The sequence below is a fragment of the Mustela putorius genome, unplaced genomic scaffold (assembly GCF_011764305.1).
Source record: "Mustela putorius furo isolate JIRA1106 unplaced genomic scaffold, ASM1176430v1.1 tig00003974_pilon_pilon_pilon, whole genome shotgun sequence".
Taxonomy (NCBI): domain Eukaryota; kingdom Metazoa; phylum Chordata; class Mammalia; order Carnivora; family Mustelidae; genus Mustela; species Mustela putorius.
The window spans coordinates 3,802,740-3,823,955 of NW_025422117.1; the positions used below are offsets into that span (position 1 = coordinate 3,802,740).

At 36.6% G+C, this 21,216-nt stretch overlaps 1 protein-coding gene across 2 annotated transcripts in view; it reads right to left on the bottom strand.

The window, feature by feature from the left end:
• Positions 1 to 21,216, bottom strand: part of GPC5 (glypican 5) — a 1,424,459-nt gene that overhangs the window by 871,297 nt on the left and 531,946 nt on the right. The window lies entirely within an intron of this gene.

A 21,216-nucleotide genomic window follows, 5' to 3' on the forward strand; every position in this document is an offset into this window, starting at 1 on the left:
GAATCACACCATCAACCTCCACAATCTAAACTCGTAGTTATTTATAGAACGTGCCCCCCAAGACAGCAGAATACATGTGATTTTCAGAAACACGTGGAGCATTCACTGAGATCAATCCTATACAAGGTCAGTGGCCACCTGAGGCATTGATATCAAACAATATGTGGTACGAGTCCAACAAATTGACATAAACTAATTCCAAAGAAAGTACTAGAAAATCCTCAAGTATTTGAAAACAGACAATACTTTTATAATAAAAATAAAGAGGAGTTATATGGAGAATAGAAAACATTCTGAAATGAGTTGATATGCAAAGGCAGCATCAAAATGTGCAGTGAAGCCAAAAGCATGCTTTGAAGGAAATTAATGGAATCACATTACTTTAATAGAAGAGAAGAAGGTAGAATGTGTGAGAGCTAATTTTTCATTGCCCAGTACAGAGCTAGTTGATATTCTAAAATGATTGCATCTAGGTAAAAAGTTTGCTAAAATTAATACCTATATTTTAGCTATTTAATATATGCATATGAAAAAATAGTTATATATATGAAAAACAGCTAAAATCAATGAAAATGAAAATGACTTTTTTATCAGCATGATGTATCATTTGAATTTTAAACCACATGTGTATATTATTTTGGAAAGACCAATGAAAATACTGATTGAAATAAATTAATTCCTTTCTTCCATAAAAAGTCAATGTTTCTATTATTATTAGTTAGAAGGGAGGTGATGACCTGTGCCAGGTACATGGTGTGATGTTAATGAAAATTTCCCTATTCCCCTTAAAATATATATTCTAGCCTGGCTATTATGTGGTGTGCAAACAAACAAAATCTATCATAGCCCGATGTGTAAAAGGACTATGAAATTGCTACAAATATTTTTTCTGGTGTGCAATGTACACATACTGCAGAATGAACATTTATGGTTTAAGTGTCATATATGCATTAAATTGCACATAGCATAAATAAAAATTTACTCTATCTCATTAAATTTGTCAGAAGAAAGTGCTTAAAAAGAAGAATTCACATTGGTTATGTAATATGATTATATTCATTTTATTAAAATATAATTCATAACATTCAAAACTATGTTTGCTACAATATAAAAATGTTGTGTGATGAAACAAAGTTAATTAAGAAATAAGCAGATCATGCAGTCAGCCACTTTAATCATTCTCCAAACCTATATGCTATGGCACTCATAAATTAATCAATGAACACAGCCCACTATGTGTGTGGGGTGTGTGTGTGTGTGTCTGTGTGTCTGTGACTCTCTCTTCATTTCCATAATGTGAAATGGTGAAAAGCCCACTGCAAAATGCAGGCATCTTTTATTTACCCTTCTAGATCAAGGAAGTTCTTTCTGGAAGTAACTTAGAGGATAATGCCTCCCACTACATTTGACACAAGATCAAGAGTTTACGTGGATATGGATCTGCAGTAGGAGAGACATCATAGCGCGGCGTAAGACAAAGGACCAGCAAGGCACTTTTGTGCTAGACACAAAGTTTCAAAACCTCTTCAAGCCAAATGGAAATCGATACCTATTTACTTTCTAAAAACACACAATTTCTTAACCTTAGAAAGTGCTAATTGCTTATCACAGAGGTATAACTTTTCCAGATAAACCCACTAAATTTTGCTTAGGAAACAATCTCACATTTCACAGCAACGGGTTTAGCCAAAGACTATTAAAAATGTACACAGGCACACCTCAGAGATACAGCAGCTTTGGTTCCAGATGACCAAAATAAAGCAAATATTGCAATCAAGAGGGTCAAATGAATTTTTTTAGTTTCCCGGTACATATAATTATGTTTACACTATACAACAGTAGTCTGTTCAGTACCCAGCAGTATCATGTCTAGGCAAACAATGTACATGACTTAAGCTTTCAGCCAGTTGTAATCTTTTTTGCTGGTGGGGGGTCTTGCCTCGCTGTTGATGGCGGCTGACGGATCAGGCTGGTAATTTCTTAAAATAAGACAACGAGGACGCTTGTCACATCTATTGATTCTTCCTTTCACAAGGAAGTTCTCTGTAGCATACAATGCTGGCTGACAGCATCTTACCATAGTACAACTTCTTTTCAAAATTGGAGTCAGTCCTTTCAAACCCTGCTGCTGCTTGATCAACTGGGTTTACATAATAGTCTAAATCCTTTGTTGTCATTTCAACAATCTTTCTAAGCATCCTCACCATGGGTAGATGCTGTGTTATGAAACCATTTTCTTTATTCATCCCCTAAAGGAGCGACTCCTCACCCACTAACGTTTTGTCATGAGATCGCAACAATTCAATCACATCTTCAGGCTTCACTTTCAATTCCGGTTCTCCTGCTAATTCCATCACACCTGCAGTTACCCCTCCACTAAAGTTTGTAAAACGTGTAAGATTTGTCAAAACCATAATATCTGTGAAGTGCAATCAAACAGAGCATGGTAAAACAAGGTATGCCTGTCTTCCCACCGTTCCTATGTATTTATTTTCTGTTTGTCCACTTGAGTTATCTTGGTGTATTTTTCCAATTTTAGTTCGGATAATTGTTTCAGACTATGTCCTAATTTTGGATACAAAGAAGACAGAATACTATTCTATATTTGCGCCTTTTTTCATGAAAGCCATAAACACTCATAGTTAGAATACAGAGCCTGGGGGCTACAATATGCCTTTTACAAGGGTGTAAACAGACTAGGCATTTCCCCAAGTGAAAATATTAGAAAGGAAAATGTCTTTCCTTCAGGTGTAATATAGGTGCTCATTATAGACTTTTGTGAGTGCTTCACAGTTATAAGTGTTTAATATTACCATTCCTAGTTTCTTTGAAAATATACAACGTGTTCATCATTTGAGAGTGATTTTGTTTTTCCATTACCTACAAGTAATTAATTTACTGACATTAAAAAAATCTTTCCTAAGAGTGATATAAACTCAGGAACTATTCTAATATCACTCATTCATTCAACAAATATTTGATTACAAATTAATAATCTAGGCACTATTCTAAGTGTAGGAGATACACAACAGTCAATATTCCTCTTTCCTTGGAACTTTTATTCTTGCTAGGAAATATAAATAATCAAATAAGTTACATATGTATAATTTATTTACAATGATAAAGTCACACACACACGCACACACACACACACTTACATATAAAGGGCGATATATATATACCAGAGATAAACATAAGGGTTAGGGGGTCCTGTTGTAAGGAACAACAACAGGAGGGAAGATAACATTTTTAAAAGTGTGGTGTTGTGAGACATCACTGAGGATCTGATGTGGGTATAAGGTCAGCAGAGCTTGAGGGTATAAGCCTAGGAAAACCAGAACCAAGAGCGTTCTTGATAGGACGGAGGAAGCAACCAAGGCAAAGACACTGTGGTGGGAGAAAATTGGGCAGGGCAGCAAGGTTCCAGTAAAAGTGAGTCCTTATCTTCTAGTTGAACAGATAAACACAAATTAAAGGCAAAGTTAGATGAGTCTAGAAGGTCTCAAGGTTGGTAGTGGTGCTAGTTTGTCACTGTTTTGTGAAGTACAAGAAATTTCTGGGGCTAACTCTTCATTCCTCCTGACAGAGGCATGAAAGCCAGTGAGGGGGAATCCCAGACTGCTGGAGGTTTGTTCCCCTCATAGGATTTTTACGTAAAGGAACTTAACACTACATGTGTGACTCTGTTCTTTCTGATGTAAACTTTGCTTTAAGCCATGACTCTATGATTGTATGAGTAGAGACAGACCTTCATAGATAAGCAATCATAGTTGCATGGTAGGCTAAACCGCCATTACCAAGTACATGAGAATATTCAAAGATTTGAGAAAAGAAAAGTCAAAACTGCTTTTGCACAGAGGAAATTCTGAGACGTGTTCTACAAGAACAAATAGGTTAGCTAAATTATCAGTTTGTTGTTCAAAATTCTAATGATGTTTATGGTGTATACTTCATTAAACTCCTAGTGAGGTGGTAGGAGAGCCTTTTAATTTTCTTTTTTTAATCCACTTCTGGCAGCAGTAAGCGATGATAGGAAGCTCGTTGTTAATCTTCTCATAGATCAGATTTAATGATTTTAATTTTCTTTCATTCTGTAGTTGTATTGCCTGAATTCTGAGGTGTAACATTTCATCAATATGGATCAAGACTGATCATGACATTGCTTTATTGTTCACAGTAAATGTGAAAGATAGCTGTTCTTTCTTTCTTTCTTTTTTCCTACTTGTGTAATAGTCAAGGAAGGGAAGAAATTATAGCAAAAATAGTCACAAAATACAAATTGGTGTGCACTACTGAAATCAAGATTAAATACTTAAACTGATCAAAACAAACTTTTTTTTTAATGCATCTATTTAATGTATGATTTAGCCTTATTGGATTTGAGATACTGACAACCTGTAATTTGTAAATGTTATGTTTGGATCCAGACTTCTGCATAAAGAGTTGGACTCTTCGTTTCATTGAAGGAAAGAAAAATCCTTACACTGAAAAAGAAAATCTGAATCATGTTCTGAGTGTCCAGTGTTCTATAGGCTGGAGCAAAATCTAGATGTTTACCTACAATGTCAGACTCAGCAACTTTCTTTGGCCACTTTAAAGGGTGTTAAGTACCTCAAAGATTCCCACTGTTCCATTTCAATGTTCTTAAATGCTCTACTCTTTGTTACTAAGCAACATAATAGCAGAAAACTTTGGTCTACCCAGTGACTAGATCCTCCCTTAGGAAGGTTCAGGCACAGGTACAAGGAGGAGCTCTGGGCTCACATTTAACCCATTAGGGAAAGGGCCCATGTTTGCTTTTGTAGAAATTGCAAGAAGCATCAGCCAGCAGAATTGTCTCTGTTTGGATCCTTTCTAGAAGTTTTTTGATCCTCTTTCTTATGTTCCATTTTGCCATCTCTTTTCTGGTTTACCTTAAATACAGCATTACTGATAGGGATTGGTACTTCTATTATTCTTTGAATATGTTTTTACGCTTTTTTTATGTGATTATTTAGTCTTTCTATTTCCAGTCTTTTTCAGATGCTACTGTGACAATTTTTCTCCCCCCTCCATAAGACTTAACAAAATGTTCCTGGTGTCTATTTTGCTTATCATCTCACCCTGGTGATCTTTTTCTCCTGGTGGGATAATGTGGCTTACTGAGTCCTGCGCTGTTCTGGTAACCTTGTGTTCTGATCTGAGCTTGGGTATAAAAAGCGGGTATTGTAATTCCTTTTGGTGATGAGTACAAAACTTCTGATTGGGAGTCAAGGTGAAGATGAATTACTTTCACAGAAGCAGAATCATGAAGGAAATGACAACAGCAGACCAGTTCACAGACCTCTTGAGTCTTGTGGTACAGAAACATTCCTTTTCAGCCCTTCTTGCCTAGGTAACTTAGGGGAAAACACAGGTGTCCCCTATCTGTAAGTCCCTCAGAACAGCACAGCAGTGTTTTGTCAGGTGCTCAAGAGTTTTTAGGAAGTATTTGCAAAGACAAAGGCAAGAAAGAAAGGAAGGAAGGAAGGAAGACCACCTTACCACCTCGATATGTGAACTGAGATTTTAGTGGGGAGGACAGATGCAGGAACAAAGAAAAGTTTATTCTTTTTTGTCCACTATTAATTTTGGAATGCTATGCAATGTTTTCAGCTATCCAAAAATTTAAGACCTACATTCCAAATGCCACAATAGTATAAAATAGATGTCAAAACTAGAAAGGCAAAGATAATTCAAATTGGTAGGTTAAGTGTTGGAAATGTTTTCACAGAATGGATATATGTATATATATTAGCTTGAGTATGTATATTTTCATATTTTTTTCATGTTTCGATCATGCAGTCCATGTGACTTTAAGGTCATTATAATCCAATGTAAATGATGAGCAACTTTGCTAAAATGCCTTCGGTAGGAAAGTATGTATCATTAGAATCCAATCCCTACATGTCTCCATAAATGAATTTTATTTTCAACTGCTCTTTATTTCAACTGCAATAAGTAAAAACTGATTGTTTTAAATGACCATAGACCTTCATCAAAATGTTTTTATTATGGGCATAAAAATAAAATATAATCACATCTAAATTAAGTGGATTTTTATAATACTTTTTGAATTTAATTTCATTATTATTTATATCAAGTATTAAAAGCTTTTCCTTTCAATTACCACATTGACCATTTATTTTCTAAAAATTTAGTGTAAATCAATCTCAGCATTTCATTATTAACATTAATATACTTCCTTTATTCATATTTCCTAGTGGATTCTGACATGTCTTTCAAAAAACTGGCCACACAGGAATTTAGAAAAAAATACGAGAATAATAATAGTGAAGGAAACTACTTAGCTAGTAATAGAATTCTGACATATTAACTGCAATCCCATATTGAATTATCACCATTGACCTTCAAATAACTCTTGGCACTAGATATTATTTAAGCGCAAAGCCATAGAACACAATAAACTTCACAGGGTAAAACAAAATCTTTTTCCTAGTAATACATGTATATAAGTAGTTGATTTTCTCAAGTCTACTGCTATTTCAAGTTATTCACGTGTGTAGGGTCAAGAAGTGCTTACAAGGAGGATGAGTGTGAATCAGATGATTGACACCCTCACTTTTAATGTCTAGGACTAAAATGAGCAAGCTAGGATGATATGCCTTTAATTCTGGAACTGCAAAGCTGAACATGACCAGACAGAAATCATATTTGGTATCCCAGAAGGACATGTGTGCTAAAAGCATGGTATGTCGAAGGCACTATTCTGGGAGTAGTAAACACTTAACAGAGCTAAAGTAGACCCTTCATAGATTTTGTCTTAACACTGTCAATTCTCACCCATGCCTCCCTGCACAGCTGTCTCAGAGGCCTTCAGACAATATGGGTGATCTGAGAACATTCCAGAATGGCATAGCATAACATTGCTTAGCATTGGATATATTGTTCTATATTGATTAAAAGTTGTAAAATATGTGGTTCCTCTAAGTTTCAGTGACATCCTAAATACCAGGAAATCATGCCCCTTAACATTCCTGCTACCTACCTATGCCTGAGACTGTGCTAAACATTTTGCTTTGGTTACAGTCGATGGACTTCCCAGAGGATCTGAATTACAGCTCATTCCAGTATGGAAATAATACATATTTGAGGTCATATAAGACCTAAGCAAGCACAATGCCACAAAAAACATTGGAAATTCTTATAATTTTTTCAAACAGTGACTGCAAATTTAAGTGTATCAAGCAGTAAAAGTATTATAATGACATTCCGATTCGGATAAGGCTTAAGAAAATGTGAGTCTCACCTAAAGGCTTAAAGAATAATATATTTCTTTTTGAAAATAGTTGAATCTCAAAAATGTAAAGCTGGTAGTTATATCTCTTGTGACTTTTCTCTCCAGATATAGTACTAGATTTTAAAAGCTCAAATATGCACATCAGTGACTGCACTTGGCGCCTCAGAAAAACCACACCTTTCATGTAAGCACATGCTTTTGAGAATTTTCTTTTGAGAGTAAGAGAGATGAAAATGACTACCCAGGAATAGTAACAGCATACCTAAGTGTGTTCCCACTAGAATGGAACAGATGGTAGTTATTATTGTCTCTAAAACTTTTTATTTATGGATTACATTCTTGAAAACGTTAGGTCTAATTTCATTTTCAAGAATATAAGCTCCTGGAGAATTAAATCCCTTTTATAAAGATCACTGGCCAGTTTTCAGTTCATTAAAAATAATTTACATTCGATACAGATTCATGGCCCTTATAAAATCATTTTGAATTTTCCTACTTTGCAGATACAGAAAGTGGGGCTTAAGAAAGATATAATTTGTCCAATGTTGCCCTAGTTGAATAAAAAGCAGGGCTTTAATCTACATTTTTTGGTTCTATAATCATGTCATTCATTTATACATAAACATAAAATATAATTAAAGTGTTAGGAGTAAAATATGGCAAACATGATGAGATTCGGAATCTAGGAACATCTCTTCCAGTTAACTAAACTGGGATGAGTTTTCATAGGAAATGGGTAAAATGGGAGCACGTAATTTATTGATTATGTTCTCTGGGTATTCATTTTTGTGTTCTTGGAAAAGGTTTCAGTCTACATCTAATCTATTTGAAATGGGAAAACACGACAGATCTCCAAATAAATTAACAACTTTGAACCCAAGGGAATGATGTAAGCTAACTAAGGAAAATATAATTGCGAAGTAACTTTTTGAAGAAATCAAGGCAGTGAATCCAGACAAGAACCTCTGAACAAAATGATCCTCTCTCTCTCTCCTTGAGGTGAAAGTTGATACTGCAATTGTGTTCACATTACTTAGTTAATATCTCCTTAAGAGATATTTTTATGTTCTTTGTGAATCTGAATGTGTATGTGTATAGACTATGTGATATCAGGCGCCATGAAATTAGACAGCAATTTCCTGAATTAAGCTTGACCAGTTGGATGTTTAATAGTACTTCCAAATAAAATATTATTTTGATGTGCTTGCGAAAAATGAGATTTTTCAGTGTACAAAATTAAATTTGTCTATGATCAAGATGATAACTATCTCAGGAGCAAATACAACTATAAACTGGTACAGAGATAAAGATATAAAGTCTAGGTTAAAGAGAAAGAATTAAATATCGCCAAAATTAGAATCTGCCATGCATAGTGGACTAAGGCTATATCTTTTATTGAAGTTCTTGCCAGCTCTAGTAGAAAAGATTCAGGAAAAAGTCTGGCTCTACTTGGGTCATGTGCCCATCCTTGAAATGATCCATGGGCTTCAGTGGGTGGGACCTTTTGAATGGGCAGCCCAGTCGTGTGTTCACCTTTGTGATGCTCGGAAGGGTAGTCTTCCCTTTTCTCAAGCCGGGCCAGCAAAAAGTAATATGCTTTCATATAGAATGAGACCTCCATTATTATCAATATTGCTGTTTTCATGAAAGTCCAGTAAAATAAACAACTGACACCCTCTCAATAATCAGTCTGTACACAACAAAAGAGAACCAAAAACCTGGGCTACCTGACCAATATATTCAAAAATTGTGGGACCACGTGTGAGACAATTTATATGAGCTACATATGTCACAGAATCCAACTGAAGCCTTCCCCATTCACAGGTGTATCCAATTAGGCTGCCCCATTGTTGACTGATACGTCTGGGTGGTTCCTTGGCTTTTACTAGGAATGCGAAACACAACAGAGGTACAGTGAAATTTTCATTCACAAAAACTACACTTTGTCTCACCATTTTTAACAACTATAGTTTTAATGAAAGGGAACATTGTAATTCTGGTGGACACGATCTGTATTAAATAAGCTTCACTGGGAAAAAAAAATCTTATTAATTCATGAGTGCAACTCAGTAAGTGGGAAATCTGAAATTTAAATCATGCATTCATTTGCAGCAGACTTATCCATTGCTATCTTTTTATTTTGTTGAACATTTGACCCTCCCGGAAACATCTGAGATGCTGATCAGTGAAGGGAAATGTCTCAGAGTGACAGCACCGTGAACCTGGGAGCCTTTCACATTCCCCTTCATCGTTGCTTGGTGTGGGGCACGATGCATTGTGCATCAGAGCTACCAGATAATGATCCTTTTCTGAAGCTCAGTATAAAACAAGAGGTAAAACATAGCAAAAAGTTATTAAATATATTAAGAGTTGGTTACAAGAAAATGCCTCTAGCAAAGTAAATTGGAAAGAGACATGAGAGCAGTCCATCCCCTACTGGACATACGCTGTCATGTTCTAGCCATTTACTCAGGATGTACTACGTGCCTGGCACTGCTCCGCAGTCTTCACATACGCTACCATTCTTCCCCTGTACAGCCACCCCTTCCGCCAGTGAGGAAACTGAGGTTCAGAAGATAAAACCAAATGGCCTGTCTTTGGAAATCTTAAGGCTGCGTTTCAAATCCACATCTCTGACATTTTAAAGACACAGTGCTATCCTCTGTTGGCATTCTGCTCACCTTTACTCAAGTTTAAGAATTGTGAATATTTTTGCAACCAATAGCGTAACCTGTAGCTCTCGAGTAGATACAATGGTTGCCCTCCATAGAGCTGTCCAGAAATGGGTTTATTTCTTTAGATCTGAAACACCAACCACACAACACCCAAGTATTATCATTTATGGACTCACATCAGAGATGGAGATTCATGTTATCTTCACAACTGTTTGAGAAAAGAGATGCTATTTAGATTTGAGGTATTTTTGATTACTACTACTGTAATTTTATATATATGTACATATATATAACTTATTTAAATTATATTAAAACTTCATGTGTTACACAAAGAAGCAGAGTAGAGTTATTTTTTTCCCTGTTTATCTTTGCATTTTCTCTGGCACCTGTCAACCCAATTCAATACCTAAGCTATTAAATTATATTGATAACACTTGTATATTTTAATATTAACTTTACATTAACAAAAATAATTTATAATCATACAGTGTTTATCATAATGATTGTACATTGGCAATAAAATAATTATTGGTGTCCTTTGCACAGTGATCATTGCATGCTATTATATATTAATATTTGCTAATAACATTTGCTTATGGAACCAGAGCAAGACCTTTAAACCTCTAAGAGAAAGATAGCATGCCTTTTATATTTAATAAACTAGTTCCACTACCTAGCATATACCACGCACTCAAAGGCTTGTAAAACTGTAAGTGATCTTTGAATGCAAGAATTTCCACAAAAGCAATAACATACATTTGTTAAAAATACATCTCAGTGTTTTAGCTTGTGATTCTGAGTTATTCTACAGGTTTCTTCACTTGGTTACAACATTGCATTAAAAGACAAAGGCAATCTTGTTCATTTTACATATGTAGAGTAGTGGGAATCATACATGAGATATAGAAACAGAAGTCTAAGAATACATAGGTTATATTTAAATTAACTTATAGAGTATTTCATTAAATCCTAAGTTCTTTACACATAATCCTGTAAGAACCCACTGAAAAACCTATTTTCTAAAACTTCTTGGATAGGAAGGGGCATGGCCTCTGTGGTTCCAATGTAACAAGTTCTCAGCGGAAATCACAGAGCCTTGAAGACTGGAGAGAAAAGCAATAAAGAGGAGACTTGACTTCATCTTTTGTATTGCTCTTAGTTTTGTGACATGAATAAGTCTCTGACTTTTCTGAACTTCAGAAGTCCTATTTATACAACGAGCATGATAACACTTGCCTTGTCTATTTCCTAGGATTACTGCAGATCTCAAATGAGATAATGCATGTGAGACTACTTCAAATACTGTCAACAATTCCAGCATCAAGGCTTGGACCAAACGCTGCTCAAGCAAGGAAACCCATCGTCAGTATTCCTCATGAATGGGTATTCCAGATAACAGAACTTAAACCTTTAATAGAAATGTGTCTCTGGGGGTGCCTGGGTGGCTCAGTCATTAAGTGTCTGCCTTTGGCTCAGGTCATGATTCCAGGTCCTGGCATCAAGCCCTGCATTGGGCTCCCTGCTCAGCCGGAAGCCTGCTTCTCCCTCTCCCACTCCCCCTGCTTCTGTTCCCTCTCTCGCTGTGTCTCTCTCTGTCAAAAAAATAAATAAAATATTAAAAAAAAAAAAGAAATGTGTCTCTGAAATCATCTACCATTTACTAGTTCACGTTCCTTATTTTGCTGGCATACCGAAGATATCTTAATTTTTCTGCCACAAATATCAAAGGCATGACCATCAGAAGTTGTGCTAGACATAATACAGGACCCTTGATTTGTCTTTCTAGATATCAGGACTTCAGATGGCTGGTGTGCTGTCTCCAGTCTGCCTTCTCCTAATTTGCTGCTTCTACTCAGATGTTGCTTGAGAATTCAGGCAACCTGGCTGTTTAGAACCTCGTACAGCCAAAAAGCTTAAAGAAAGTATCTGGAGACGTTTCTGAAAAGTCAAAACAAAAACAAAGATTTCAAGCTGAGGGTCTTCCTGACTTCCACAGGCAGCAAACTTTAGAAAAAGCCAAATTGTAATCTAGAATAAACACTGTTGCCAGATTAATACCAGTAATTCAGGGTCTTCTATCCATGTTTCTCTGACCTTCTGGCCATCTCATATACAAGAACATCCATAAGATTCCAAAATATTCAGCTTTGTGTGTAAGAAACCATGGTGCCTCTGAAATGTTTACTTTAGAAGAAAAAAAAGAATGTTTGATCTTGGGTCAAAATGTGAAGGCCTCCGCCTCTCTTTCAAATGTTACCGTAACAAAGGGATTGAAAATATGTACCTACGGGCGCCCGGTGGCTCAGTTGGTTAAGTGGCTGCCTTGGGCTCAAGTCGTGATTCCAGGGTCTTGGAAGCCCCACATCAGGCACCCTGCTTCGTGGGGAGCTTGCTTCTCTCTCTCCCTCTGCCTGTAGTGCCCCCTACTTGTGTGCTCGCTCGCTCTTGCTCTCTCTCTGTCAAATAAATAAATGAAATTTTTTATAAAAAATTAAAGAAAAATAATATATGTATCTAAAAGCCTTTTTCTAAAATCTGGTTTATAGTATTGTGAAGAACTAGAAAGTTGGTGATTTCTACTAATTACATAATGTAACGACTAACCATAATGAATGGACCAACAACCTCCTGAATTTCAGTCAACAGTGATTGGAACATTATACTCAATCTCTATTATTCCTCTTCATTTTTCATCAATATAAATTAATCATAGGTTTTAGTGAAAAAAAAAAAAAAAGCAAACCAAATGCAAATGGAAAAGCAACACTTCCCCAAGAAGTTATTTGAAAAGGAGCCCACGTTATCACTTTCAAATCATTCTTGAAGAAATGAGAATGCTGTCCGACCTGCCCGAGTTTTCTATCAGCAGTGAAATTCATAAAGGTCACCTCTGACAAACGAACACAATATTCTCCTCACAGCCCCTGTTACAGTAGCAGCCAAGCAGCATATTCATTTTCGTTTTAATTATGCTTGTAAATAGTGGGAGAGGCAGGCAAGAAGCCTGTGCGGACCGCCTGCGGAGCCTCTGTGGGTGTTGGGAGGGACTGCAGCAATCGCCCTGGTAGATTTCATTATTTTTCAGTGGATTTTTATTGGCCGGGGGTAATATCTTATTAAAATTCTGCTAGTTATAAAAGTTGTTTAAGGAAACCCATTCCTTTGTCATAACATCTTCCCACCTGATTATCAGTTCATTTATGCCTTCCCAGCGACCATTTATTCTTAAGACAGTGTAATTTTTGTGTAACCTTGATTGTTATCTAATTTATTTCCCAAGTGACAATTGATCCCTGATATATTGGCCCTAAACAAAACCCCCATTGCTTACTGATGCATTCAGCTACAGTCACCTTGTATCTACCAGAGAATCCATTGACAAAGCAGTCTGGAAAATTAGCTTTGGCTTAAAAATGCTGTAGCAACATCACTGGTTTTTCTAATGTATACCATGCAGGTAACATCAGCTGTATAATTGATCATTCTTTACTGTGTTTTCACTCTTATGTAAGGCAATGTGACAGATGATATTGAAAATATAGAAAGAAATCATATGCATAAATAACTATTAGCAAAGTAATGATTGCAAATAAAAATATAAGAGAGTTACTCTTAAACTTCATAAAAGGGGGAGATGCCCAGAGGAGGAGTCAAGTAAGCTTGCAAGAGGAAACAGAATAAGATTGGACACCTGAAGTGAGCATATGGTTCAAATATATGAAAATATAACACTGGGAAGAGAAAACAGCAAGAACAAAAGCAGTAAAACAGACAAGCTCGATGCATCTAAAAGGATAAGTACAGTTCAGCTTCCCTAAAATGTTTAAGGGTAAAAGAACAGAGAGTAGGTGAGAGCTTTAGGCTAAGAAAAAATTAGAAGAATATATTTATAAAGGTTTTGACTATTAGGGTAATAAATCTCAGCTTTTCAATTGTGACAATTACCAGATTCAGAGTTCTAGATGTCTAGGACTACACTGAAATGTAACACTGTGGGGGATTTTTTGTTGCTACTGTTTGTTTTTTTTCCCTTTCTTTTTGGCTGTGTCTCCTAAGAATTTTCAGAACGCAACTTTACTAATTTATCTTTAAGGAGGAATACAATGTGCTTGTTTTAGTCATTGCAAACGGTGCTTCCCTTCTAGGGTATAAAACATACGTAGAAATACAATGTATGACAAAATAGCACAACAGGATAAAAGGGATAAGGAAATAAAGTTAAACAGGAAGATTCTTGAATTGTTGGAGAAGTAGTAAATGGGCCGTTTTAAAATAGACTGTTTTAAAATAGGCTCTTTTAAAATCAAGAATGTATGTTGCTACCAAGTTTAACTATAAATAATGAAATAATTTTATATTAAATTAATAACTATAAATAATGAAACAATGAAATAAATGAAAATAATAATAAAATGAGTATCTAAAAAGTTAGTTGTTTTTCTCAACTATTCTAATTCTGAAACTACTCAGTTCAACAGAAGTCAGGAAATCATCAACAAAGAATGAAAAGAGAGGAACAAATAGAAAACAAATAGCAAGATAACAGACATAAACCCAAACAGTGATTTCTTTAAATGGAAGTGAACCAAATACTTAAGTGAAGAGTCAGATATGGTCACACCGGTTACCGAAAATATGCTGTTTATATTCTAGTAGATAAACGTCACCTATAAGAACATCAAAAGCATGAAAGTAAATGATGAAGAAATATATACTACGTAAACATTAAATGAATGAAAGCTGCTGTATCAACACTAACGTAGACTTTAAGGAAAGAATATTGCAAGAGATAAATTGGCTGTTTTAATGATAAAAGAGACAATTCAACATAAAGAAAAAGATTTTAAATGTGTATATAACAAATAAGCAAACACTGATCTAAGAAAATGGAAGAATAGACAAATACATAATTATAGCTAAAAATTCTAACACACCTTAATTTAAAAAATCAGACAAAAATCAGTAGTGAGAGGTAATTTATGAGATGTATAATTTGCCAATGTTGCTTAATTTGCCACATTTTAAACTGTACAAATGAGTGCACAGTACATATTATTTTAAGTGCACATTTGAACATTCTGCACTACAAAGTAAGTCTCAAAAACATTCAAATTATTAAGATCAGAGAATATGGTCTCTGAACACAAAAAAAATTAAACCTGACATCAAAGATAATTAGAAAATGGCCATTGTTAAATAATTTATAAACTTTTTAATGAGAAGCAAAGGTTAGAAAACTTTCAATCAGAACTTTACAAAGGAGGATATCCAAATGACGAATATGCACATTTGTTATCAGGGAAATGCTAATTAAAACCACAGCTGATATGACCACAAGGCAGAGGAAGAGCTAATACTACCAGGAAGCCCTTTCATAGGAACAGTGACATAATCACAGACTTGATCTTCAAGTTAGATGTTGTGGGAGCCGACGTGATCCTGCCTCTGTCGGCCTTAGGATTATGTGCTCCAAAGCCAAATTATCACCTGAAGTTCAACCCCGTGTCACTGGCTGTCAGCAAGTTACCATCATCTTCATGGATGGCTACAGAATTCTATCAGATTTACTGATGTTACCATCTTGTTCTTTTATTATTGATCCACGACTGAATTACAGTTAATGGAAATTGATAGAATAATTTTAGTCATAAACTCAATTTTTAAGTTGTCCATATACATGTCCGTATAGAGAAACAAAATCTAAAAATATATCTGGACTAAAAAAGCCAATCAAGCAAGTATAACAGTCATCTCTCTCCTATAGCTTCTTCAAAACAATGTTTAATTCACTTCACCATGGTATTACTACCAGAAAGGACCTAAAAATCGACCCAAGAGAAGTGATTTTGACAAACACCTTGCTCAGATGAAAGATAATTTTATCAACATGAATTTGGATAGTTACTTTCCCTCAGGTGCTACTTTGGCTACCCTCATGCAGTCACAGAGACTGATCATGATGACAGTGACAGACTTCCTAAGCATTATAGAGCTCACAAATCCAGATAAAGAGCGGAGTACCTGCCTGGCTCATTTTGAAAAAGGGATGAAAATTTTTGATTGATTGGGGAAGAATATATTTAACCCCAGGATGGGGTTGGGAATCAAAGAATAATTCCCTCTTCCTATTAAAGATATGGAACGGTAGCTCAATTACGTTCTTGAAATCATTTTCAAAACATGTATTAAAGCTGGGGAGTGCTTCTCATCAGATTCCAAAGTCAAGGGTTCAGTCCTATGACACTGCCATCCCCCCCCCACCCTTGAGAAACCAGTCACACACCCAGGCTATCACCTAACAGCTACAAACCAGAAGTTCCAGCGATCCCTTCCAACTCAGGATGCCAGTCATAAGTTCATGTTGTTTTGTGTACTTCTGAAAGACTGGCTATAAACCAGAGATTCCCAAGAACCCTTCCTTGGGTTTGATTAATTTGCTAGAGAGGCTCACAGAACTTGGGAAGCCCCTAGATTTACAGTTTGTTATGAAAGGATATAACCCAAGAAGAGTCAAATGGAGGAGATGGATAGGTAGGGTCATGGGGAAAGGGCTCAGAGGTTCCCTGGGCTCTCCAGGTATACCACAGTCCCTAATTGCTAGGAGCTTCCCAACCTGGAAGCTCTCCAAACCCAGCCCTTTGAGCTTTTATTATGAAAGTTTTATTACATGATCATGACTGATGAAGCCATTGACCACAGTGATTGGTTCAGCCTCCAGATCTCTCCCCTCCCCAGAGCTCTGGGGTGGGGAAGCAAGTATTGAAAGTCTATCCCTTTGATCACATGGTTGGTTCACCTGGCAACCAGCCCCTAAACTTAGATAGAGTTCAAAAGTCACCTCATTAATAGAACAAGAGATACTTTTGTTGCTCTCATCACTTAGGAAAATGCAAGAGTGTTAGGAGCTCTGTGCCAGCTACTAGACAAAATCCAACTTATATATCTCTTATAAATCACATATTATAGTACCCCCATGTAATATCCATAATGACCCGAGACAGAAGGGAATACTGTGACCTCTGCCCAAGATTAGATAAGCCACCCTCTTTTTGAGCTACAGATGGTTCACATATAGTATAATATTGGTTTTAGGAGTAGAACTTAGTGATTCATCACTTATATATAACACCCAATGCTCATCAAAGCAAGTGCCCTCCTTAATACATATCACTCATTTGGCTCATCCCCTGTCCACCTCCCCTCCAGCAACCCTCAGTTTGTTCTCTAGTTACCGGTTTGTTCTCTAGTTCTTTAGTAAACAGCCACTCATGATTTGCCTCCTCTTTTTTTTTCTTCTTTCTCCTATGTTCATCTGTTTTATTTCTAAAATCCCACAAATGAGTGAAATCATATGGTATTTGTCTTTTCTCTGACTGAATAATTTTATCTAACATAATACACTCGGGTTTCATCCACATCATTGTAAATGGCAAGATTTCATTCTTTTTGATGGTTGAGTAATATTCCTGTGTCTCTGTGTCACACACACACACACCCACAATACATATATATGTAAGGGCCTATTTAGCCAGAGCGGCCCCACCTCAGTTGAACAGCCATTTTGTTGTTTATGCAGTAAAAGTTAAACTGACCCTGCCCCCACCTCCCGCAGGAGAACTTATTTAAAAGCAAGTCCAGGAAACCAGTCCCAGGTAACAAAGCCCAAATACAAGGGTGGGTCAGGTCAGGTGGAGATAACAGCCCGAATGCAGGGATGAGTTGGGTCAGGTGGAGACATCCAATCAGTAAAGTGCACATACTGTCTCCCTAGCTAGGAAGGAGTGTGGGCCCCACCTTTTGGGCGTCAATTCTGACCAAGGTGATAGGCTAGTTCAAATAGCTACTATGGGGTGAATTGTAATTCAATTGGCCACCTGTGTGTGACCCAGCATGACTGTGCATCTTTCTCTGTGTGTTGCAATCTCATTGGCCACCTGTGTGTGGCCAGGCTCAACCACATGGCCTTTGCTCTATAAAAGTTAGTCTGTGAGGCAGGGATGGGTCGCCCTCTCTGTAAGAGGCGTGGCCCCGAACGGTCGGTTTGATTCTCGATGCTTGGCACAAAATACAGCTTTGCTTGACCTTCACATTGCATTAGTCTCGCCCCTTTAATCATGGACCCATCATTGGGGGACCCAACATATACACATATATGTATATATGTACCACATCTTTATCCATTCATCAACAGATGGACATTTGGGCTTTTTCCATAATTTGGCTATTTCAACTGGACCAACATGAGCATCGTGCTCTGTGGGATGAGAGCCCAGGGGATGATGTGCTTTATGCATGAACTTCCCTTAATAAAGCTTATTTTATATTCATACTGTATGGTGCTACAGGTATGTCTGTGCTTAAAGGAAATCTTTACCCGAAGCCTATCTCATCTTCAAGATGCTGAAAGAAGGAAAAAGCAGGAACTCCAGGCCTAAATTATTTGAACAATTATCAGAACTGCCTACAACTTTTTAGTAGATCTCATGAAACACTTTTTTGTCCTGACTAGCATCATGGTAGACTCTAAGATCACCTATCAGTTCTTCCATTCCAAAACACAATTTTATGTTTATTTCAAATGTCTTTTACCATTTTTCTATTTTTCTATTCACTTATTTTAAGTCTCCTCACCTAGATTTTCTTTCTTCGTATGCTGACACAAGGCAGCTAACTACATCTTCTCATTACAAATACCTTTGTTGCTGCTCCTTGCTTTATTCAACTGAACAGTATAGCTTCTTGTTTATTATATTTCAGTGTATATGCATCTGCAATATCCTTTTTCACCCCCAAATAGTACGTTTATTTAATTATTTGAATAACCAGCAGTGTAGCATTGCAAAACCCTTTGCTTTCATGATTTTCTCTTTCTAGTAGTCCTGAATCCCCTTAACACTCTTGAATATATTTGGGGGATCATACCCCGGAAATGGAAGCAACTGGTTTAAAAGAATGAGGATGTTCTGCCTCTATGGATATTGCAACATTGTCTTCCAAAGAAATGAGGTGAGTTGCCTTAGGGCAGTCTCCTGAATTACCTCTTTTCCTCCAGGACTGGCTTCTCTAATCCAGTATTCACAAAGCCACAGGGTGATTGTTCCTTGTGTAGATCTAACCTGCCATCCTCAGCTCCTCGTGGATTTTAGATTCAGTATCTACAACTTACCAAGGCAAGAAAGGGCCCTTCCTGGAAGGACTCCTACCTCTTTCTACTCTTTCCAATCTCAGCTCCCATCAGCTTACTTTTGTACTTACATCTTTTTCTGCCTGATACACCCTGTTCCAGTCTCTCATTACTTCTTCTTCACTAACTCTTACCTTTTCCAATCCTTCAATATTCACCTTTGCATTTTCGGCACCTGAATAGTTCTCAGAACATAAAAAAAGCCATTCGTAATATTTTTGAATGAATGAATGAGTCAAGATTATATCCACCCACAAATTATTATAGCATCTTGGTGCATATCTCTTCCAATGCACTGATAACATTTCATTTTAATCAGTCTGTCTTCTATACTAGTTTTATGGTGATGAGGACTGTACCTAGCACAAAATCAAGTGTCAGTGGGATAAATAAACGATGGAATGAAGTCCATTTCTTCTTCATTTACAGATGAAAAATTCTGAGGCCTGTGGATGTAATGTGTCTTTACCAGTGACATATACCTAATATAAGTGACAGAACCAGGCCTAGATGCCATATATACTAATTTTTATTTTCGAAACCTTTCTAGTAAGTATGCTACAGCTTTAAATAATTGCATTTACTTTCTGTTTCACAGTGCTTTATTTCAAATAGAATTTGTACTAAACTTTGGAGGCTGTTTTTCCCTCCCGTCATAGTTCTGCTCTTTAATAAATAGCAAAGCCAGTACCTACACTCTATTCATTTAGCTTCAGTTACCTCATCTATAATATCTCTGCTTCACCTACCTGACTATTTCACTGTGAAGGTTAAAAGAAACTGTAGGGGTGTGTCCTGAATGCAGGAAACCTTATATAAGTGATTTCTGATTATCGGTGCCTTGCATAATCATATTCACTAAGACCTTTATGCAAACACGTTCTGATCACATAAGCATGCATCCAGGCTCTGCTGATTCCAGAGACAACAAACACTGTTACTGCAATGATATTATGCATGTGCCTACAGGAATTTCTAGAAACATGAAGAACATGGGACAAAGAAACAGGGTCTTTGGGTTGATAAATATTTCAGTAAATTAAAACAAAGAACTAAAGAATTATGGTTGTGTCTGAATTTCTCCATGACTGAGATATGTCAGCTCATCATAGAGTTTGGGGAGGGTTATCACACATTTTGCAATACTAGTGAAGATTATACTCATAATACTCGCAGTAAAGAGACTTCATCAAAAATTGCTAAATTATCAACAGGGCATTTAAAAAGTGGGGAATAGCGCTTTCAAGTAAACCGAAAATATAAGTTGAATGTGAAACCTGAAATAAACCACAGAAACAGAAAACAGATTGGTGGTTGCCAGTGAAAGTGATCAGGTGGTGGGGTGGGTTTGGGGGAAAAGAGCTGAAGATGGTCAGACAGGATAAACTTCCGGTTATAAGATGAACCCACGGCATGGTGACGAGTTAACCATGCTGTATTGCATATCTGAAAGTTGCTAAGAGAATAAATTTTAAAAGTTCTTACCACAAAAGTCGATGGATGTGTTAATTAACATTGTAGCAATCATTTCACATTATATACATGTATCAAATCATTACATAACATAGGTCCATTATATCTCAATAAAGCTGGAAAAATATTCTATGGTAGTATACAAAAATAAAGTACTCTAATGTAATGTATCAAAGTGTGATTCCAGTCCCTATTTTCATAAAATGAAAGTCCCTTTCATGACCCGACAAGATTTGGTTGAACAGCAATAGTCTCCGCCTCTACTTTGGGGAAACCTGATGTCTCCCTAAAAGTCAAATGGTTACAAATCAAATATTACTTTCTAAAGCAGCTGTGCCCCAGGGACTTTATACATACCTGCCTATGTTATTTCTGTCCCATGCTCACTACAGTTAGTACTGATCTTAAACATGTATGTGTTACATGGGGCTGGTCCATCCCTACCTCACCACACCCCTACTCAAATACTGCCCAAGGAAAGCAGGGCCTGCATCCTAGGGGTCTTAGAGCCATTCAGTAAATATTTATACAACGAGTAGATAAAGGAATAACTAAATGAAAGTTCAGAGCACAGTTACTATCTGGTAATGTGATTTGGAAAAATT